Here is a 24185-nt window from a genome sequence, read left to right as displayed (position 1 = left end):
TGATTCTTTTTTTTTTAACGTCTGTTTAGACAGACAGACATAAGTAAAAATGTTGCCATTAGGAACATATTAACCCAATTAATTTCCATTGCTGTAGGACAGTGTTTTCCCAAGGGAAAATATACCTATCTGCTCAATATGGATCTCCTATGGCAAATTAACATTTATCCTTTGTTCACAGCTCACGGTAGGAGAAATGTAATCAGGTATTAACTCTGCTTGTTTTTCCAATAGAAAATAATTTTAATGTCTTGCAATTTGAAGACTTAGGAAATCACACCAGGGTAAATCATTCCTTTCAAAATCCAGCAATAGAAACTGCCATGAAGATCAACATTATCTAGGAGAGAGAGAGCTACAAGTGAGCTGTGGGTAATTCTTAGGCTTAGTGAAATAGTGACATTTGACCCCCAAGTTTTATAGATTATTAAATAAATCAACCTAGGGGCTGGCGCTATAGCACAGCGAGTTAAAGCTCCAGCATGCAGCGCCGACATTCCATATGGGTGCCAGTTCAAGACCTGGCTGCTCCTCTTCTGATCCAGCTCTCTGCTATGGCCTGGGAAAGCAGTAGAAGATGGCCCAAGTGCTTGAGCCCCTGCACCAGTGTGGGAGATCTGGAAGAAGATGCTGGCTCCTGGCTTCAGATCAGTTCACCTCTGGCCATTGAAGTCATTTGAGGAGTGAACCAGTGGAATGGAAGACCTCTCTCTCTTTGGCTCTACCTCTCTCTGTAACTCTATCTTTCAAATAAATAAAATAATTATTAAAAAATAAAAATAAATCAGCATAGAGAAGAGTTTATTCTACACAAACCATACTTGAGAAGCAACATAATAACTGAGCCAAGCCTAATTTTTCAGGATCAATGTAGTCTATGGTTTTGGGTTTATCTTGAAATGTTTTGAAAAACTGTATTTTCAAGATTGTAATTATGTCTTATTGAGATTATAGCTATTTTGCAGTTAGCAGTAAGAATCTGGCACAAATAGGGAGTGAGAGCATGTGTCCTCTGTTGTAAGATGCTTGGAGTGTATTCATCATCTATTGTGATGTGACAGATTGTACTCGCTGTGTCACACTGTTTCTTGAGTCAGGAAATCAGGAGCGGCAGAGCTGGGTGGTTCTGGCTGAGGTCCCTCTTGAAGTTGTGTTTCAGGGTCAGTTAGGGCTGTGTCATCTGTAGGCTCAAGAGGGGATGAGGGTGCACTTTGCAGAAGGCAGATGTTTCCCTTGGTGCTGGCTGTTGGCAGGAGCTGTTGGTCTCTCAACATGCAGACCTCCCCACAGGATGCTCGAATATATTTAAAAAATCACATCTGGCTTCCCCCACGCATGAGTGATCCAAAAGAACAAAATGGCAGCCACGGCGTCTCCTGTCTCCTGCAGTGGGTTTTGGAAGTCTTAGCGTTTCTGTAATATCCTGGTGAACCCCATTGTGTGTGAGAGGGTGTGACATATCAAAGTCAAATCAGAGAGGACCAGCCCAGGGACTCCTGGCCATCACAGTGAATTTCTTGTGAAACAGATTGGAAGTTGCATTACAAAGTTGAGGATCCTTAAATTGGAAATTTATACCTAAATAAATGCAACTTAGAGGAAACATGGTATTTAATTTTCTAGGTACAAACTTGTTATCATGAGATAATCTTTCAACTGACCTTGAAATATGAGGCTACTTCAAGAAGGTTATGGAAAATGAAATTAAAGATAAGTTTATTTTGGTGCAATTTTTAAAAAATATGCATACCTAGTCTTTGTATAATATACACAAAGAGGCTTTCAAAATTTTCATGGTAAATGTATATTATGAAAAAACTAGACATGGATTTCACAAAAATTTTTGTACCAAAATAACCTCACCTTTTAATTCCGTTTTTCATGCACTTCTTGAAGTATCCTCATAAAACAACTCATAGACATAATAGAAACAATTACTAGTTCTAAATCATTAATATGCTGGCTCAGAAGACAAGTGTCTCATTCTGGCAGAGAGAATAAAACAAACAGCCGCCACACTGTAGTGTTTTCTGCAATGCGGTGGCAAATGTAGACCTTTCTACATGCTCTGTTGATAAGCATCCAAGAAGCTATTTGATTCTCTAGACTGGTGGTGGTTTGCTACAGTTTAATCCTCGACTCAGTTTGTTATTGCATTGTCTTCTTATTTTATTTTTTTAAGATGTATTTATTTATTTGAAAGGAAGAGTTACAGACAGAGGTAGAGACAGGGAGAGGTCTTACATCTGCTGGTTCACTCCCTTAATGGCTGCAATGGCTGAAGCTGGGTGAATCTGAAGCCAGGGGCCAGGAGCTTCTTCCAGGTCTCCCACACGGGTTCAGGGCCAAAGCACCTGAGCCATCTTCCATTGCTTTTCCAAGCCCTTAGCAGAGAGCTGGATCAGAAGAGGACTAGCCGGGACATGAACTGGCACCCATATGGGATGCCAGCACTGCAGGTGGAGGCTTAACCTACTATGCCACAGTGCTGGCCTCTACTGCATTGTCTTAAAAGCTTCTTACATTTACTATTTGAAATATATTTTCCAAAGCATTTAATACATTTGTTGAGTTTGTGTACTGTGTCCATGGAACCAGCAGGTGTAGATAAGATCAGAAGATGTGATTAATCCTCCCATTTGCTGCTCTAATAAATCCTCTAGTTTATCTTGGATTAGATTAATTAAACCTAGAATTGTAAGATTTTCTCCCAAACTAACTGGGATTTTAGACCAATTATTTAAGCCTCTGCAATCTAAGTTTTTCTCATATATAATGTCTGTTCATTTATATGCATTATACGAGTATTTATTGTTGCTTAGGTGCTTCCTACTGGTTGTAAAACTGGGGACAAGGATGAACAGGAGAGACAAGATCGCCTTTCTCACAGCCTTTACATTTTAGTGGGGGAAACAAAACAGACACCTAGACCAGCACCATGAGGCAAGGCCAGCAGGGCCATGCAGAGTGCAATTTCATTGCGCCATAGCACTTGCCCTATCAATAAATCAGCTTACAAAAGGGATCCCTGTGGATGCTAGGTGAAAAAATGTATAATTAAGAATCAATTGGGATTAAATTCAGGTGGTCAAGAGATGGACAGTATGCTAGCATAGACCAAGGAGAAAGGCTAGTGGCTGTGTGTGTTGCCAGTAGGCAGAGGAGGAAGACATGGCTGCAGCCTGGGTCCCTTTGGAAGGCAATCCCCACTCCTCTCTGAGATGCGCCAAGGTCAGTACGAGAAGAGATGGGAGGCGTAACGCACTCTGGGCTGTTCACAAGAGCCACTTCATAAGCGTATTCACTTGGCTGCTCAGTCCCCTCATAGTCTCCATTTAATTCTTAACAAAATCTTTGCAAACTACTAATGTGTATTCAGCTTATTAAATCAAATGTATAAACCTGGTTAAGATGCAGACAATTTCGAATTTTACATCCCTCCTTGATTTACCCAAGAAGTTTCTATTTACCTTGAGAGCAGAAAATGTGTAAATACCCAGACATCTGCAGTTTCTTCTTGTTCTTTCAGCATGGGAATTGCCAGATGAGGAAGAATACTGCGATTTTATGAGTGATTTCTGACATAATTTAGAATGATGGCTTTGTGTGTGCTAGCCTGGCATTATCTATTAAAAAAATACAAGTAATCTATGTAATTTTAAATATCCTTGTAGACATATCATACAAGGTAAAAATAGGAAAAATGATATGAATGACATATTTTACTTAACCCAGTGTATTTAAAGTATTATCTCATCATGTAATCAAAAAAAAGATTTGTAAGACAGTTTGTGTTTTCTAAATTTTTAGAATCTGATTTATGTTTTATTTTTGCATCACTTCTGAGATTGAAGGAACCACACACAGTTCAATTGCACAGTGGCCACGTGCATTTTTTATTAGATATTTTGTTTATTTATTTGAGAGGTGGAATTACAGAGAGAAGGAGAGATAGAGAGAAAGGTCTTCCATCCGCTGGTTCACTCCACAAATGGCCGCAATAGGTAGAGCTGGGCAGATTTGAAGCCAGGAGCATGGAGTTTCTTCCAGATCTCCCATGTGGGTGCAGAGGCCGTAGGACTTGGGCCATCCTTCGCTGCTTTCCCAGGCCATAGCAGGGAGCTGGATTGGAAGAGGAGCAGCCAGGACTAGCTAAGTCACAAAGGCAGGGACCCACAGCTCTCCAAAAACCTTCTTTTTGAGAGCCTCCACTTCCACTTGCTCCTTTTCCTGCACCTGTCCACGCGCCTTGGTCCAAGTGTCACACTCGCTCTCCTCTCCTCCTCTTCCAACTGCCCGCTTTGCAGTTTACCTCATCCAGATTCCAACTCCTGTGCGGAGACCAAAGACAGAAATTCACAGAATGTTAAGAAGAAGAAGAAAACTGGCAAATTGGTGGAAGGAATGCAGGCTTTGATCAAGTGGGACAAATCTCTTCAGTATGAGGACAGCTCTCTGCCTCATGGAAGAGACCCCCCCCTCCCCCCGCTCACGTCTGTACATGTCATACAGCCGCGCCGATTGTATTCAGGTATTGGGCCTCCAAGAACAGTGGAGCTGGACAAAGAGCAAACATCTTTCCTCCGATAGCCAGCTAATGCGGTGTTTATCATACAAACCAGTTCACCTCTTGCCAGGTGTCAAGATCTTCCCATATAAACAGAGTGGAGATCTGACATGGGCTGCCCAGATATTCCCAAAGGTGATTTAAAAATAGAGCCATCTAACCCACATAGCTCCCACGTCACACCACTAAAAAAGGGTCTAAGTATAAAATATTCTTTGGATGTTATTGCAGGAAATGATGGAAAATACCTATGAAATACTTGACATCAATTAGCATACATATGAAGTGTCAATCTTATCTCAAAAGCCAATTTAGAACTATCTAACCATCTTCTTTTCAAAAACCAATTTGGAATTGTCTATCCAGCTATCTACTCAAAAAACATAAAACACTTCTTACTAATTTTATTGAATAATCAGAAAGCAATTCTCATTTATTGCCTGATGGTTAGATAATTAAATGTAAGTAGCAGCAGTCTCCTCCTGTGTGTACTTGTTGAAGTTTATAGTGCTTTTCACTGATTGACTTTTAATTAAAAAATTGAATATATTAAATTATTATTATGGATGTCTTATTAGAATCCCAGGGACAGCGAGTAAAGTACATAGGAGCAGTGAAATGAATGGGGAATAAATGAGTGATATTCCTTCCAAGTCTCAAGTTTCAAGTTTGAGAGCGCCATTTAATAATTTATTAATAAGAGAAGTTTTCCCAGATGTGGCTTTCACTGCTATTTTGATGACACTCCGAGGGAGGGGGACTGTCCAGCCTATGGACTGTACGAGGCCCAGCAAGTCATTTGATCTGGCCCCGCCAAGGCAACTGCAGGCAAGACTCAAAATTCAATAAATCTACAGTGGCGTAAATGTCAAGTTGATCAGTTTGTATCACCTATGAATGATGTTATAAACATCTTATGACCTTTGGCAGATAAAAGCCCTCCTCCCCCAGCTTCACAGAGATGAGCTAGAAGGCCCTGTCTCCTTAACAGCACCAACATAAATTACCCCCTGTGTATCTTCTCTCCAAACACTTGGGCAGCATTGAGTCTACAGAGCAGTAACCAGCTTAATGTCATCCTCATAAACTCCAGTGTGTGAGAGACAAGATTTATGTCTATGCATATTAGCAAAATAATGTGTCCATTCAGGCAGATCCTCTGGGGTTGTGAAATTTCCTCTTGGAATCTTGAATGCCTCATAAATCAACACAAGGCCCCAAGTACTGAGGTCACAACAGAATTATGGATAAAACATAGTATTTGAATGTAATAAAATACAGGCTACATACATGTCTGAAAGGAAGGCCTGGCAGCTCGGCAGTCACAAGCACAGAGTGCAATCCACGCAGTGACAATTTTTAAGATGAAGAGTTGTACGACTCAATGATGTACTAAATACGACAGAGTTAGACTTGATCTATAATCCAACAGGGCCCGCTGATTGCTCACTTGTGTCAGCATCACTCATGAATTATGTGTGTGTGTGTTTCTCATGAATATAAATCCCAATCTCTTCGGTATAGTTATATGTAGTTAGATCATTTGTGTGATGACATTTCCCGTGTGCTGAGGGGAGAAGGGAGATACTTCTCAGTGTTTAAAAAACATGAACGGTTTTCTGGCACCAAAGAAATTATGAAAGACACTGAAACATACAATGTACTTCCCAACTCACGCTACCATATACTATGTCAACTTAAACTCTGACAGCTTCTCAGCTTCTACATGATTTCTTGCTAAATTCAGAAAAAAATATAGTTGTCTTAGATAATTTTCTGGCAGTCTTTATTTGGAGTACACTAGCTTTCATGTAGATCATTGAGGTTCAAAAGCAAAGAGTTTCTCTTTCCTAGTATTTTCAAAAATTGAGTTAGGAAGGATGTGCACAGTAGGGCTTACCAGAGAAACATAACTAATAGGAGATGATGGATGAATGGACTGACATGGATGGATGGGCGACAAGATGGATAGACGATGATGGGTGGATGGAGGATGGATAGATATGGGTGTGTAGATGAGGGGTGTGTGGGTAGAGAGAGAAGGATTTATTGTAAGGAACTGGTGAGCTATGGTTTGGATACGGTGTGCCTTGAAGCTTTGTCCCAAGTGTTACATTGTTGACATGATAGAAGCTTTCGTAGGTGGGTCCTAATGAAAGGAATTACATCATCGGGGTCCACTTCATTAATGGGTTAATGCTGCTCCTGAGGAGATGGTATAGGCCTTGTGTGATTGCATTAGTTCTCATGAAAACGTGTTGTTATCACCCATTCACACCTTGGCCTTTACTGCACATGGCTGATGCTCATTCTACTCCACCGTGTTGGGACTCACCCAGAGGGCCCCCGTCAGGATGCTAACATGCTGCCTGGACCTTCCAGCCACCAGAAGAGTGAGTCCAATTATACCTCTTTACACATGATCCAGCCTCAGGTATTTTGCTATAGCAACACAAAAAGGACTGAGACTTCGGCACTGGCAAGTCTGAAATCTGTCGGGCGAGCCCTCCGGCTGGAAGCTCTAGGGTAAGAGCTGATATCTCGAGTCTTCTTGATGTCTTCTTCTGGAATTTCTTCTTTCGCACATGATTATCGAGGGGAATGCCCTTTTCCCAAAACAACTCTTTGGAGTTGTTAATCACCTCTACTGTACTTTCATAGGAACACCTAGATTAGCATTTCTAGTTAGAAGTGTGTGATGCTCACACATAAAACTAACAACTGCACAATCTTTGGGTGATAACTTACAGGAAAAGTAACTGCACTAACTTCCTAATAATGGCTAAAGCATATTGAGGATCAGTTATATGTGGACACTGTTCTGACCTTTTATGTCATTTCCCCCCTACAAGATCTCACAGCTAGTTATAGTAGAGGAGGGATTTGAGATTGACCAGATTGACTTCAGAGGTTGTACTTTGAATTGCTATGCTATGTTGAAGTCAAGTATTTTAAAAGAAAATGCGTTAGATCACATGTGTGTAGTCTGGGAATCAAGAGGTAGCTGCAAGCTTTAGGTATGGTTGGATCCAGGGCTCAAAGGATGTCATTAAGACTTCATCTGGAACCGGCATCGTGGCACAGTAGGTTAATCCAGTGTCTGAGGTGCTGGCATCCCATATTTTTGCCAGTTCTAGTCCTGGCTGCTCCTCTTCCAATCTAGCTGTCTGCTGTGGCCTGGGAAAGCAGCAGAAGATGGCCTAAGTCCTTGGGCCCCTGCACTCGCATGGGAGACCAGGAAGAAGCCCCTGGCTTCAGATCGGCGCAGCTCTGGCCGTTGCAGCCATTTGGAGAGTGAACCAACAGATCGAAGACCTCTCTTTCTCTCTGCCTCTCTTTCTCTCTGTGTGTAACTCTTTCAAATAAATAAATAAATTTTAAAAAAGCTTCATCTATTTCTCCATTTGTTTAGTCTTCATTCTCAGGAAGGTCATCTTTTAGTGCCAGATCTGGGTTTATAGTTTTCTGAGCTCAAGAACTCCAGAGGAAGGAGAGACGAGAGAAATCCCCTTTCTCAACAGTTCAAGCAGAAGTGCTGGTGCCGATTCAGAGGTGCTTGCCTGGCTTGGGTGCTCATTGTTCTGTCAGTCACCTGTGTTAGGAGAATGGGAGTTGCTGATGCACTGGGCCCAGGCCCTGGATCTGCCTCTGAGATGAGCAGTGTTGTACTGGCTCTACCTGAATCATTTATGATGAGTGTGAGAGAAATCAGTTCACCAAGGAAGATCAAGGCATCCACATCAGAAGAGGAAATAGTTGGTGAGCGTCAGGCAGCCCTTACAAGTTTTGCCACTATTGATTGAGAATACCTTACTTATATGGGATAAACTTCAAATTTCTTGCCAGGGCTCAGGGATAGGCATTTGATCTAGTGTTTTAAGATTCTGATGAATGGGCCAGCGTGTGGTACAGGGGGCTGAGCGGCCGCCTGTAATCCTGGCATCCCATATGGGGACCGGTTGCAGTCCTGGCTGCTCCCCTTCTGATCCAGCTCCCTGCTGATGCACCTGGGAAAGCAGCGGAAGATGGCCCAAGTCCTTGGGCCCTTGTGACCACGTGTGAGACACAGAAGAAGCTTCTGGCTCCTGGCTTCAGACTGGTCCAGCTCTTGCTGTTGCAGCCATCTTGGGAGTGAACCAGTAGATGGATGATCTCTCTCTCTCTCGTTCTCTCTCTCTCTCTCTCTACCTCTCTCCCTCTATAACTCTGCCTTTCAAATAAGTAAATAATCTAAAAACAAAAAGGTGCTGGTTAAGACACCTGTGTCCTATATCATAGTACCTGTGTTTGATACCTGGCTCCACTCCTGATCTAATGAAGATCCTGTAATTGGATTTTTGCCACCCACATGGGAGACCTGGACTGAGCTCCTGGTTTTAGTGTGTGCATTTGGTAAGTGAACCAGCAGAAGGGAGCTCTCTTTCTCTTTCTTTATGTATGATTTTCTCTCTGTGTCTCTCCAACTCTCCACCTCTGCCTCTTAAATAAATAAGTAAGTCATGTAAAAGGACAGTAAACTCTTAGCCTCAGTAAACAACTTCTATAAAGGGGGATTATGCAGCTTAGATGAGTTTGATAAGGAAGCTCACTGTATTATTATTATTTTTTTTTTTTGACAGGCAGAGTGGACAGTGAGAGAGAGACAGAGAGAAAGGTCTTCCTTTTGCCGTTGGTTCACCCTCCAACCCTCCAGTGGCCGCTGCGGCCGGTGCACCGCGCTGATCCGATGGCAGGAGCTAGGTACTTCTCCTGGTCTCCCATGGGGTGCAGGGCCCAAGCACTTGGGCCATCATCCACTGCACTCCTGGGCCACAGCAGAGAGCTGGCCTGGAAGAGGGGCAACTGGGACAGAATCCGGCACCCCGACCGGGACTAGAACCCGGTGTGCCGGCGCCGCAGGCGGAGGATTAGCCTAGTGAGCCATGGCGCCGGCGAAGCTCACTGTATTTAAAAATGGAGGTTCTTCCTTGAAATAAATTTTCCTCATCAGAGGGGTTGGGATTCAATACTTCTTTTGTGAACAGGTGACAAAGGAAAGTTGTGTATTTTCTCCTTCAAGCAATGTAATGAGTAATGGGATATATAACTGTTTCTCATATTATCAGCCTAGTTACCCAAGGACTCAATATCATCATTTAATGTGATTTCACACGAAATGATGCATGCCAGCCAATTTCTGCAGACTTGGATTCAAATCCAAGCTGAAGTTAAACAGCAGTAGGTTAGCATTGCCTCTGTTTAGCTGATATTATCAAATTCATCACAGGGTTGAGACAGTGTCTGGGGGAGATTAGGAGCAGTGAATATTCTCAGTTCAGGCCAGAGGCAAAGTTTGTGAACTGCACTGAGCAAAGTTAAAAAGAGAACTTTGTGTGTTACACAAGGAGACAGATGCAGAGATAGTCACTGTAGTTATCTGTCATGGCTGAAAAAGTAAAACAATATTTCCCGTCATTAGGGGAACAGATTAACATGTCATATTTATGCACAGATTATGCTTCAACAGATCTACATGAGTTCTATATTTATAACAAGGATAAATCAAATGACTTAATGTTGAGCAGAGAGAGAGAAAGCTTACCATTTATCTATAATTTTAAATAATAGGAAACCAGGGACTGGCATTTGTCTTAGTAACATGCCAGTTAAGATGCCCTCATTTCGCATCAGAGTATCTAGATTCAATTCCCAACTCTGACTCCTGACTTCAGCTTCCTGCTGATGTTCATCCATGGAGACAGCTCTTATGACTGGATCCCTGTAACCCATCTGAGAAACCCTGATTGGGTCCTGGATGGTGGGCATTTGGGGGAGTAAATCATGCTACATGGGCACGCTCTGTTGCTCTCTCTCTCTTCAAAAATATACATACATACATATATATGTATGTACATTGCTTAAAAATGTACAAAGATGCTTCAAAATGTTTATAGAAATTAAGGTTATTTTGGTGCAAAAATTTTTGAAATTCATGCATAGCTTCTTCATAATATGCATTTTCTTGAACTTTTAGAATTTTCTCATATGCATAGAATTCAAAATTTTCTGCACAATGAACTTTTTATTGTTTTCTAAGATTTTTAAAGTACTCTCATTTATGTGTGCGTGTGTCTATCAAAGTCTTAAAATATGCACAGTAGTTATCTCCCAGAAAGAAAAATGAGAAGCCTATGAGTAAGTTAAATTTATTTTCTTTAGAAAGAAAACATCAAAAGAGAATACATTAAATTATTATATAACTATTATACACTGAAATATTAAGAATTTTTATATCTTTGTAGTGTATGTTTACATAAGTATTTTCTGAAGGATTAAAATTTTATAATTAAAAGTCTTATAAGGAACAGAAGCTTGCAGAATATTTTTGTGAATACATGCTGTCATTTCAGAAATCTCTGGAAAGTGAACAAATTCTCAGATTTAATAACCATTGCATTTATCAAATGAAAGAATGTTCTATAAGTAATTGAATTTCGCATCAGCCATAGCATAATTTCTGGCCCAGCAGGGACTATAGATTAGGAGTAATCATACAGAAGAGCGGCTGGCAGTTCTGAGATACACTCTCCCTCCAGTCATTTGGTGGAGGCTCTGTCTGGTGGTGGCCACCCTTGAGTCTCAGGGTTCTGCTGGACAGCTCCCTCCTCCCCACCTCTGCTCGGGTGTCCTGCCCGGTAAGTACACGTCTGAGTCGTTATGGCATCATTCAGTTGGCTTGTACCCCTGGAGCATTTGTTTCGTAGGGCTGCAATAATAAAGGATTACAGACTGGGCGACTGAATCCACAACATTTATTTTCCCACAATTCTGCAGGCTGGGAGTCTGAGAACAAGATGTCGGCAGGGTTGATTCTTCGAGGCCTCTCCTTGGTTTTTGGGTGGCCTCCTTCTCCCAGCGTCTTCACATGATCTTGTGTCTGTGTTTGTGTCTGTGTCCTCATAGCTCTGCTTGGAAGGACGTCCGTCCCTGGACTAGGGCCCATCCCAACAGCCTCATTCTCACTTACTTCGCGAAAGACCTTATCTCCGACACAACCACTCACTGAGGCCCTGGAGGTGAGGGCTTCAACATGAGAACGTGGAGGGGACACAGTTCAGTGCATAGATTTTTTTCTCTTTGTTCTCGCTCTACCATTCTACCTTGGACCATGTTCTCTCTGCTGTTTGTGTGTCTCTCCTCCCATCCAGTTTATTATGCTGCTCAGCTGATTTTGCCAAACACCACCTTGATTATAGAATGATTCAGGGCGTGGGTCTGAAATTACTTCTCATTTTCAACATATTTTCATTTAATATGCATGACTTTGGAGATACTATTATGAATTTCTATGTCTAGTTTTCTCATCTGTAAAATGGAAAAAAAAAGTTCCTACATAATGTTAGTGTCTGGTGTTTACAAAATGATGTTTAGTGGAATGTCTAATTTGGGTCTATTTAAAATCCTCTGCTTATGGCCAGGGACACTTGATTTTCCTTTATGGCGGTGACTCAAGATTTCCCTTGTAAATAAGATTGTAAATTTTTTTTTTTTTTGATAGGCAGAGTGGACAGTGAGAGAGAGAGACAGAGAGAAAGCTCTCCTCTTGCCGTTGGTTCACCCTCCAATGGCCGTCACGACCGGCGCGCTGCGGCCGGCACACCGTGCTGATCTGATGGCAGGAGCCAGGTGCTTCTCTTGGTCTCCCATGGGGTGCAGGGCCCAAGCACTTGGGCCATCCTCCACTGCACTCCCTGGCCATAGCAGAGAGCTGGCCTGGAAGAGGGGCAACTGGGACAGAATCCGGCACCCCGACTGGGACTAGAACCCGGTGTGCCGGCGCCGCAAGGCGGAGGATTAGCCTAGTGAGCCGTGGCGCCAGCCAAGATTGTAAAACTTACAGTGATTCTCCGACTGTTCCTCCTTTATGAGAAGAATGTCTCATGTGGTATTACTTATGAATATATGCTAATTGTTAGGAAATGTTAAGAAGAAGAAGAGGAAGTAAAAATTACCAGTAACCTCACCTTCACAAAACAAGCAAGGTGGAATTATCAAGGGGACCCTGGTATCTGTAAGCCGAGATTGCTATGAATTGCTGCACCCCCACCGAAGCTGGGACAGAGGATGGGGCACGTTCTCCCCACAGCCTCCCGGAGACCCTGACACTGCCAGTCCTCGACTTCAGACTTGTGGCCCCCAGAGCTGGGAGAAAATAAGTCTCTTGTATTTTCTAAAAATGATTTATTTATTTATTTGAAAGGCAGAGTGATGTGGGTGCAGGGGAGAGAGAGATCTTTTCCATTCATTCACTGGTTCACTCCCCAAATGGCCATGGCAGTCGGGGCTGGGCCAGGTATCCATCCAGGTCTCCCACGTGGGTGGTAGGGGCCCAAGCACTTGGGCCGTCTGCTGCTGCCTTCTGGGGTACATTAGCAGGGAGCTGCATTGGGAGCAGAGCTGCTGGGACTTGAACTGGCACGCCAGTGCTCCCTGCTGCACCAGATCGCTGGCCATGAGTTTCTATTGTTTTTAGCCATCCAGTTTGTGGTAATTTTTGATGGCAGTCCAAGGAAACTATTCATATTTAAGATTTAAAAAATATTTAGATTGTAGTTTATTTCTTTTGGATAAGCTATATAAATCTCTGTCATTTCATAGTTTACCGTAATTTTGAATGTCACAGTATTTCCTTTTATGACAGTACATTGCTTTATTTATGAGTTCTATTATGGATTTGGACTTTTTGGCTTTCTCTGCCTTTTTTTTTTTTTTTTTTTTTTTGACAGGCAGAGTGGACAGTGAGAGAGAGAAACAGAGAGAGTAAGGTCTTCCTTTGCCGTTGGTTCACCTTCCAATGGCCGGCGCACTGCGCGGACCCGATGGCAGGAGCCAGGTGCTTCTCCTGGTCTCCCATGGGGTGCAGGGCCCAAGCACTTGGGCCATCCTCCACTGCACTCCCTGGCCTCAGCAGAGAGCTGGCCTGGAAGAGGGGCAACCGGGACAGAATCCGGTGCCCCGACCGGGACTAGAACCCGGTGTGCCGGTGCCGCAAGGCAGATTAGCCTAGTGAGCTGCGGCGCCGGCCTCTACTTTTTCATATACATACCTTGGACTTCCCAGCCTCTAGAACTGTGAGAATGTACATATATAAAAATACATAACCATACAGTATAGATAATATATGTAAATATTATACATAATATGCATTTATATATCTATAGTTGTATATTTATATACTTTTAAATTTTAATTAGTTTTTAACAGATTAAGTGTGGTTCATAGATATAATTCTCAGAATATAATGACAATCCCTTCTGCCTCTCTTCTCCTACCATCCCTTTCTCCTCCTTTCTTTGAGTTTTTGAGATAATATATTTCAAATTTACATTACAATAAAAAGGCTTAATGTTTTTATCTCTGTATATAATTGTATGGTTACATATTTTTATTTATTTTATTGCTACTGTGCATGTCCTCATAGTTAAATATCGGAGCCAGATAATAGTGGTTCATCTTAGACTGTCATCTTAAATGTTACTTTCCTTTAAGAATCAAATATGTAGGGGACCAGTGTTGTGCCATAGCAAGTAAAACTGCTGTCTACATGCCATCATCCCATGTGGGTGCTGATTTGTTGATCCACTTCCCTGCTAATGGCCTGGGAATAGCAACAGAAGGTGGCCCACGTGCTTGGGCCCCTACTTACCCAAGTGAGAGACCTGGAGGAAGCTCCTGGCTCCTGGCTTTGCCTTCCCCAGTCCAGGCCATTGCAGCTATCTGGGGAGTGAATCAGGGTGGAGGATAGCTCTCTCTCTCTCTTTCTCTATAACTCTTTCACATAAATAAATAAATCTTTTTTAAAAAAAGAATTAAGTATGTAGGGACCTTGTCTATTTTGTTCCCTGCCGTATCTATCAATAGTGCCTGACATGTGATAGGAAAGTGATTCATTTTCTGAGGCTTGCTGTGTAAAGTAATATCCAAAAGGTATGTGCAGCTTCACAACTTCGAGAAGGTCTTGCCAAACTGTATATCAGATAAATTTTCGAATACATGTCAAATTAATGGTGTAATTTTTCTCCTTTGCAAACTCATGTAATGTAACTACATCAATTAGATTTGTGTTATTCCAAAGACCCCTTATATGCAATAATTTCTTTGTGAATATGGAAGTACTTTTTATTCAAGCCTCCTGATTTAGTTAGTTTAAATCACCAGTGATGTCGTCATTTATTTTGCTTTTGTAGTCTTTAGTAGAAATCATGCCTCATACCATTTAATTAGCTCAGATTTAGAATGTAGGCTCAGTAGAGAGAAATTACTCAACAACTTGACACTTGTTTTGATTTGACTTGTATTTTAAAAGTAATGATTACAGATCATGATTCAATGAATATTTCTGTATGTTATCAGAAATATTAGTAAGAGAGGCAAGAAATTATGCAGTAATAAGGATGCATTCATCACCAACTATTGAAAACTATTTTCAATGATTTTCATTTTTTCCCCAAATAGCAGATGGCTTAATTCTTTCAACCAGCTGCTAGGAAAAGACATATATTGGAATAATAAGAAACAGAAAATTAATTTTGTCCTGTACCATAATAACAAGAATGCTTTCACGGTGACTTATTTCTTTTTATTCAGTTATCAAAGAAAATAAAATCTTACCAGCCAAATCCAAGTATGAAAAGTCATAAAAGTGGAAGAAAAAGAGAAAAGACAAAAGGAAAAATAAAACAGAAAAAAAGTGGAAGGAAGAGAAGTGAAGATGGAGGGAGAGGAGAAAGGAAGAGGTGAGAAAGGGAAAGAAGGGAGTATAAATAGCAGCGCACCTTTCCAAGAAAATGTTTTAAATTGAACCTATGTACACTGCTCATTCCTGGCTCCTGTTAGCCACACACTGTCAAGAGAAGTATGTTCAGGGGGTATGACTTTAGAACAAGATTTTCCCAAGCAAACTAATTGAATTTTAAACAAATGCAATCGTCTAACACATTGTTGGCATCTGTGATGTTGAAAAGCAGAATGAAACTGACCAGTTCCTTGGGTGGCAGGTGCTGTGCTCACTGCTTTGTCTCGTCCTCACAACAGCCGTGGGAGCCAGCGGCTTATCTCCATTTTCCGCATGCGGAGGATCGATGCAGGCAGAGGAAGGACTTTGTTTAAGGTCAAGGGAAACATGGAGAGTGTTCCTGTTGACTCCTGATCCCCTGATCTTTCTGCCTTTTCAGGAGCGTTGCCTGGAGCAGGGAGCTGGATGCACACCCCCGGGGCATCAGCAAAGAAGGGAAGCAGGTGGCTGTGGGTGGGTGGGGTTGGTGAGGCTGAGATAAAGGTGAAAAGCGGGAGCTGAACTCAGTGACTTAGTCAAGGTACAGCCGCGTAAACCCTGGTCAGCTCTGGGATTTTGGTCCAATCTCAGACAGAAAAACCACTGCAAGGTTTTAGCAGACCTGACTTAGGTTTTAAATATCTGTTGTTCAGAGACCAAATTGTAGGTGATTCAGGGTGGAAATAGGGAGACCACTTACAAGTTTGTTACAGTGGTCCAGGGTTCTTCGCTACAAGCTGGAGACATCATCACTTATTTAAATAGAAATGGATTTCCTAAAGAACAGAGGGTAGCTCACAGATTCCTGGGAGGGCTGAAGAGACAGGCTTGGGGGTTATGCAACCAGAAATAGTGCTCTACATTGGTCCTTGGACGTAGACACCACAGATGCACATGAACATGGGTATGACAGGCTGGACAACCATGCCATCCGTTGTGGCCTGGGGATGCTGCTGCCAAAGCGATTATCTGCCACACCCTGAGAAGGGAGGCAGTGACAGCTCTTTCGCCCCACTTGCCTTCCTTCTGTCACCAGCACCTTTGCTGAACTTCTATTTGATTCTAAGTCTGTAAGTGTGTACATACGTCAGAATGGGAGAACTTAAAACACACAGCCTAGTATGTCTTAGCTGCAGCAGAGTTCTGGAGCGTCTGACACCTTCAGCATTTATAATTAGATGACAGCTCTGACTTAGAAGGTGGGAATGTTTCCCCAAGAGCAAAATGGAAACTAAGATACTAGGACGGGATCCACTGGAAAGGAAGTGTTGAGTCAGATGCATGCTGCCTTGGCAGGATGACTGACCTTTTGATGTTTTTCTAAGTGTCAGTTTTCCACCAAATGGTAAATCTCACATAGAATCTGTTATGAATCAGTGAGATGACAATTGTCAATTATTTATCCCAGAGTCTTGTACAGAACAGGTAATTACACATTATTACCTATAATTAATTGTTGTTAAAGAGGAGGCCATCTCAGTAGGAAATGAAGGGTTGGTTTATGGCGATAATTAATTATTAGTTTGGTTTTTAACCCACTGAGCTTGAGATATTCAGGATCTATAAAGGTGGAAATATACCGCAAGGAGAAGAAGGCTGGGCTGGTCAGCACCCCAGAGGCTCACACTGGATAAGTTGAGTAAATTCTCCGCACTGTGCCAGTGGCTATGTATCTGGGAGAAGCTTTGGGGAATTCAAGCATTCACACTGGCCTTTTGCTTACAAGGACCAAATCAAAAACAAAAGAGCCCCTTTAGTTCTTGATTAAGATTCAGATCAAATCATAAAAAGGGAATGAAGATGATGAATATTTAATGTGCTAGCCTGAAGAGGGGAGATTAATATTTTTTCATGCCTTTGGGACAAAGCAGAAAGCATTGTTTTATAGGCATCTGCAGAAGTGAAAGGAAGCACCCAGGACTGTCACAGATCAGCCATGTGGGCTTATGATTAGGCTCTACTAAGTTTTCTTGGAAATTTGCTTTCTGATTAAATCTTGGATTTATTTAAGATTAGCTACTCGGGTATTTTGTGGTTATTTTGCTCAGAGGAATAATCCTATATTGAATAGTTATTGAGTTGCAGGCACAAAGTCCCTGTATTAGACTTCTTTGGGTATGATATTGTTTATTTGGAAATAATCTGTATTTAGAAAATATTTTTTAAGAACACGATAGATGGCTATTTTAAAAATACTTCCAAGTTAAGAAATTCTCTACAAGATCACAACTACAGACATCCCCCCAACATTTATTTCATCTCTCAATTCTGCTAATAGTGTTGATTTCAATCATAGAAGGGAGAAATAATGAACTTGAATGGATAGAACCTGTCTCCTTGAACTGGAGCTTGCCACTGCCATCAAGATCTTTAAAAGAGAGTTTCAGGAATTACTGGAAGATTTTTCATGTCATTTTGACTTTTTTTTTTTAAATAAGATTTATTTATTTGAGAGGTGGAATTACAGACAGGGAGAAAGGTCTTCCATCTGCTGGTTCACTCCTCAAATGGCTGCGATGGCTGGAGCTGGGCCGATCTGAAGTCAGGAGCCTGGAGCTTCTGCCGGATCTTCCACACGGTTGCAGGGACTCAAACACTTGGGCCATCTTCCACTGCTTTCGCAGGTCATCATCAAGGAGCTGGATTAGAAGTGGAGCAGCTGGGACTCCAGCCAGCACCCATATGCTGTTCCTTCTAGGGCAAACTCAGCAGCCTCTAAAGAGCCTCAGGTCTTGCTTCTCTCTGCTCCAGTATGTCCTCTACCCTATAGCCCAGGGAAAATGTCTGTAATGGGCATCTGACAAGTCACTTACACTTCTACCCAGTCAGTAACCCATCATGCAGGATGGTGTCTCCCAAAGTGTGAGAGACATGCAAGATTTGTTTAGGTGGATGTAGCACTGACCATCATTAATTTCCATGTTAGAAAATTGCTTCTTTGTGTTTTTTTTTTTTTCCCATGATGTGAACAGATGCATTGAAATTTTTAATTTGGTCCTAATATGGTGTTAACCCTCCAAATGTCTTACTTATCTCCCCCTTTTTTTCCATAAAGTTAATGAAAAATTCATTTTAAAGGTTTATTTATTTATTTGAAAGATAGAGTTACAGAGAGGCAGAGAGAGAGAGAGAGAGAGAGAGAGAGAGAGAGAGAGAGGTCTTCCATCCGCTCGTGTACTCCCCAAATAGCCTCAATGGCTGGAGTTGCACTGATTGGAAGCCAGGAAGCTTCTTCTGGGTCTCCCACGTGGGTGCAGGGACCCAAGGATTTGGGCTATCTTCTGCTTTCCCAGGCCATAGCAGAGTTGGAAGTGGAACAGCCAGGACTTGAACCAGAGCCCCTATGGAATGCTAGAACTGTAGGCGGCAGCTTTACCTGCTATGCCACAGTGCCAGCCCCCAAATTCACATTTTTTTTAAATTGTCAAATGAGAGGGAGGAAGAGAGAGATGGAGGGAGGGAGGGAGGGAGGGGGAGAGGAGAGGGAAGTGATTGACAGAGAACTCCTATCTGCTAGTTCATTTCCCAGATGGCCAGTGCTGAACTAGAGTCAGGGCCAAGAGGAGCTGGGAGCTCCGTTGAGGTCTCCTACAGGTGTCAGGCGCTCAGTGACTTGAGCCATTACCGCTGCTTCCCAGGGTCTATATTAGAAGGAAGCTGGAGTCAGCAGCTGGAGTGGAGAAATGAACCCAGGTAGCACAATGTGGAACATGGGCATCTTAATTGTTAGGCTAAACACTTGCTTTCCCTTTATATCTAAATGGGTGCAGTATCCACCTTCAGAGTCATACATACGTATATATGTACACTTATACATATATATGTATATATATACATACACATATACATATATGTATGTATATGCATACACACGCATATGTATGTATGTACATGTGTCTTTTATTTATGGCAGGATATATTCACTTTCCATTCAAGCAATGATGTAAAGTTCTCCTTTTACCTCATAATGTACATTATGTATAAAATGTGAAAATCTTACAAAGAAATATCAAATAAGCAATATTACAGATAGTTTAGAGATATGGCAAAAGTTAAAGGAGACAAAGTGTGAAATGGAGTCACTCTTGCATATACCAAGCAGTTGGAAAATAGTCTTCATGTGACCATTATTTAATACAAATGGAGCTATGGGTATTGTCCAAGCTGTTTTACATGTGGCCTTTTGCTCTGCCCCCAGCATCACTGCTGCAGAGCCATGCACTACCTTCTATATCAATGACAGAGCCCCATCCCACCCCCACCTCACCAATTATCCGTGCTCTTTAAAGGGAATTAAGTGAATCTTGATTGGTCCAAACCAATTGTGATGCGGTGGTCTTGCTTCCCTTGGTGGATGAGGGGTTTAGACAGCAGCATGTGACCCAATTCTACACAAAGGGGCAAGAAGCTTTATCCACTTGGCTGATTTTTATCAATTTAAGGAAGTTTCCCTGTTTTCCTTTGGATACAGTTATGAAGGAAAGGAATTCCTAAAATTGCAACAGCCACTTTGAGACTCAAAAGTCTACAGTCAGAGAAGCAGAGCCTATATCCTTTTTTTTCTTAGACCTTTTAACCTTTTAAGTAAGGTATATAAACTTTATGCATTTCATAAATACAAATTTAAGAATATAGTGATTCTTCCCACCCTGCCACCCTTCCACCTGCACTCTCACCCTTCTTCATCCTCCCTCTCCTATTCCCATTCTTATTTTTTTACTAAGATATATTTTCAACTAACTTTACACATATAGGATCATCCCTATACTAAGTAAAGAGTTCAACAAATAGTATTAAAAAATGTTCCTCAATAGTTGAGACAAGGGCTATTCAAAGTAATCATATCTCAGTCAATTTCACTTTTATAGACTACCTTTTAGGTACTCTATTATCTACCACAGATCAGAGAGAACAAACAGTACTTGTCCTTTTGGGACTGGCTTATGTCACTAAATTTAATGTTTTTCAGTTTCATCCATTTTGTTGCAAATGATAGGATTTCATTTTTTTAAATTGCTATATAGAATTCCATGATGTACACATCCCATAATTTCTTTTTTTAAAAGATTTATTTTATTTATCTGAAAGAGTTATAGAGAGAGGTAGAGACACAGAGAGAGGTCTTCCATCCACTGGTTCACTCCCCAAATGGCTGCAACAGCTGGAGCTCTGCCAATCTGAAGCCAGGAGCCAGGAGCTTCTTCCGGGTCTCCCACATGGGTGCAGGGGCCCAAGGACTTGGGCCATCTTCTATTGCTTTCCCAGGCCATAGCAGAGAGCTAGATCAGAAGAGGAGCAGCTGGGGCTAGAACCGGTGCCCATATGGGATACTGACACTTCAGGCCAGGGATTTAATCTGCTGCACCACAGCACCGGCCCCTCCCATAACTTCATTTTCTAGTCTTCAGTTTATGGGCATTTGGTTGATTCCATATCTTAGCTATTGTGAATTGAGATGCAATAAACATGGAGGTACAGATGACTCTTTCATATGCTGATTTCATTTTGCTTGGGAAAATTCCCAGGAGTGAGATGGCTGGGTCATATGGTAGGTCTACATTCCGATTTCTGAGCTATTTCCATTCTGTCTTCCAGAGTGGCTTTATCAGTTTACATTCCCACCAACAGTGGATTAGGGTACATTTTCCTCCACACCCTTGCCAGCGTTTGTTGTTTGTTGATTTCTGTATGAAAGCCATTCTAACAGGAGTGAGGTGAAATCTCACTGTGGTTTCGATTTGCATTTCCCTGATGGCTAATGATCTTGAGCATTTTTTTTTGACAGGTAGAGTTATAGACAGTGTGAGAGAGAGACAGAGAGAAAGGTCTTCTTTCCATTGGTTCACTCCCCAAATGGCTGCTATGGTCAGCGCTGAGCTGATCCGAAACCAGGAGCCAGGGGCCTCCTCCTGGTCTCCCATGTGGGTGTCAGGGCTCAAGCACCTGGGCCATCCTCCACTGCCCTCCCAGGCCATAGCAGAGAGCTGGACTGGTAGAGGAGCCACTGGGACTAGAACCCGGCAACCATATGGGATGCCGGCACCGCAGGTGGAAGATTAACCAAGTGAGCCACGGCGCCGGCCCCATCCTGAGCATTTTTTAAAGTGTTGGCCATTTGGATTTCCTCTTTTGAAAAATGCCTGTTTAAGTCCTTTGCCCATTTCTGAACTGGGTTGTTTGTTTTGTTGTTGTGGAGTTTCTTATGTTCTTTACATATTCTGGTTATTAATCCTTTATCAGTTGCATAGTTTGCAAATAATTTCTCCTATTCTGTTGGTTGCCTCTTCACTTTGCTCAGTGTTTCTTTTGCAGTGCAGAAGCTTCTCAGTTTTATGTAATCCTATTTGTCAATTTTGGCTTTGATTGTTTGTTCCTCTGGGGTCTTTTCCAAGAACTCTTTGCCTATGCCAATGTCTTGTAGAGTTTCCCCAATGTTCTCTAATAATTTGATGGTATTGAGTCACAGATTTAGGTCTTTGATCCATTTTGAGTGGATTTTTGTGTGAGCTGTAAGGTAGGGGTCTTGCTTCATACTTCTGCATGTGGTGATCAGGTTTTCCAGCACCATTTGTTAAAGAGTCTGTCCTTGTTCCAGGGATTGATTTTAGCTTCTTTGTCAAAGATAAGTTGGTTGTAGATGCATGGATTGATTTCTGGAGAATTTATTCTGTTCCATTGGTCTGCCCATCTGTTTTTATACCAGTATCGGGCTGTTTTAATTACAGTTGCCCTATAGTATGTCTTGAAATCTGGTATTGGGATGCATCCTGCTTTGCTTTTGTTGTATAAGATTGCTTTAGCTATTCAAAGTATCCTGTGTTTTCATATGAATTTTAGCATCATTTTTTTCTATATCTTCAAAGAATGTCATTGGTATTTTGATTGGGATCACATTGAATCTGTAAATTGCTTTTGGTAGTATGGACATTTTGATGATGTTGATTCTTCCAATCCATGAAGATGGAAGATTTTTTCCATGTTTTTGTGTCTTCTTCTGTTTCTTTCTTTAGTGTTTTCTAATTCTCATGATGTCCTTGGTTAAATTTATTCAAAGGTATTTAATTTTTTTGTGGCTATCGTGAATGGGATTGATCTTAGAAGTTCTTTTTCAGCCATGATATTTTCTGTGTATATAAAGGCTATTGATTTTTCTGTTTTAATTTTATATCCTTCAACTTTACCAAACTCTTTTATGAGTTACATAAAGTAACTCATAACTTAGCAGAGTCTTTTGGATCTCCTGTATATAGAATCATGTCATCTGCAAATAGGAATAGTTTGACTTCCTATTTCCCAATTTGAATCCCTTTGATTTCTTTTTCTTGCCTAATGTCTCTGGCTAAAACTTCCAGAATTATATTGAATAGCAATGGTGAGAGTAGACATCCTTGTCTGGTTCTGGATCTCAGTGGGAATGCTTCCAACTTTTTGCCATTCAATTGTACACTGGCTGTGGGTTTGTCATGGATTACCTTAATTGTGTTGAGGAATATTTCTTCTAAACCCAATTTGCTTAGTGTTTTCATCATGAAAGGATATTGTATTTTATCAACCATTTTCTGTGCATCTATTGAGATAATCATATGGTTTTTGTTCTTCAATTTGTTAATGAGTTGAGTCACATTGATTGATTTGCAAATGTTGAACCATCCCTGCATACCAGGGATGAATCCCATTTGGTCTGTTTGAATGATCTTCCTGATATATTGTTGGATTTGATTGGCTAGTATTTTGTTGAGGATTTTTATGTTTATATTCATCAGGGAAATTGGTCTATAGTTCTCTTTCTCTGTTGTATCTTTTTCACATTTAGGAATTAAGGTGATGCTGGCTTCATAGAAGGATTTTGGGAGGATTCCCTCCCTTTCAATTGTTTTTGATTAGATTGGGAAGACTTGGTGTTAGTTCTACTTTAAAATGTCTGGTAAAATTCAGCAATGACACCATCTGAGCCTGGGCTTTTCTTTACTGGGAGGGTCTTTATTACTGATTCAATTTCTGTCTTGGTTATTGGTCTGTTTGGTTTTCTGTATCTTCATGGCTCAATTTAGGAAGGTTGTATGTGTCCAGGAATCTATTTATTTCTTCTAGGTTTCCTAGTTTGTTCTCTGATATTAGAATGACTATACCAGCTCTTTTTTAGTTTCTGTTAGCATGGAATATCTTTTTTCATCCTTTCACTGTCAGTCTTCTTGTATCTTTGTTGGTGAGATGTGTTTCTTGTAGGCAGGAAATAGATGGGTCTTGTTTTTTAATCCATTCAGCCAGTCTATATCTTTTAACTGGAAAGTTGAGGCCATTTATGTTCAAGGTGACTATTGGTAAGTAAGAACTTGGCCCTGCTGTTTATCATACTCTGAGCACTTGGTCCTCACCCTTGCCTTTCCACACTGGCTGTGAATTTTTAGATGTATGCCTGATATTCCCACTATCCTCTGTTTTTGGAGGATAGAACAATCTAACCTGATATCACAATATTCTGACTACATCATTTGCACTGCAAATTGTTAGTGATATTTCTCCCATGAAGCAGTAATATAAACTCACTACAACCTGTATATTCAGAGCCTATCTTCCAACCTTGTTTCTCTTGAGCAAAGTACCGCAAGTAGAGTTGTCCTTTGATGTCCACATGGGATTGGTTTAAAATGCACTCATGTTCAAGTCCCTTTTATAGAATGGCATGGTATGTTATATAACTTATGAAGTCATCCTGTAGCCTTTAAATCATCTGTATATAATACCTCATATACCTAGTACCATGCAAATACTATGTAAATAGTTGCTGTACTTTATTACTTTGGG

At 41.3% G+C, this 24185-nt stretch overlaps 1 long non-coding RNA gene across 8 annotated transcripts in view; it reads left to right on the top strand.

The window, feature by feature from the left end:
* The window catches only part of LOC149123311 (uncharacterized), an 86754-nt gene that overhangs the window by 51808 nt on the left and 10761 nt on the right, over positions 1-24185 (top strand). For 2 of the 8 annotated variants that reach the window (XR_016217078.1, XR_016217082.1), the window contains one exon: positions 11510-11622. The exons of 2 other annotated variants lie outside the window; for them this stretch is intronic. This is a non-coding gene — a long non-coding RNA (uncharacterized LOC149123311). Of the gene's footprint in view, positions 1-545; positions 739-7730; positions 7916-11509; positions 11623-24185 lie in introns of those variants that run through there. 4 more of the 8 variants (XR_016217077.1, XR_016217083.1, XR_016217079.1 and 1 more) reach the window with 2 other exon arrangements.

Source organism: Oryctolagus cuniculus, chromosome 11 (genome assembly GCF_051225735.1).
Source record: "Oryctolagus cuniculus isolate XC-2025 breed Fujian yellow rabbit chromosome 11, ASM5122573v1, whole genome shotgun sequence".
Taxonomy (NCBI): Eukaryota; Metazoa; Chordata; class Mammalia; order Lagomorpha; family Leporidae; genus Oryctolagus; species Oryctolagus cuniculus.
This window is presented reverse-complemented; position numbering and strand designations above follow the sequence as displayed.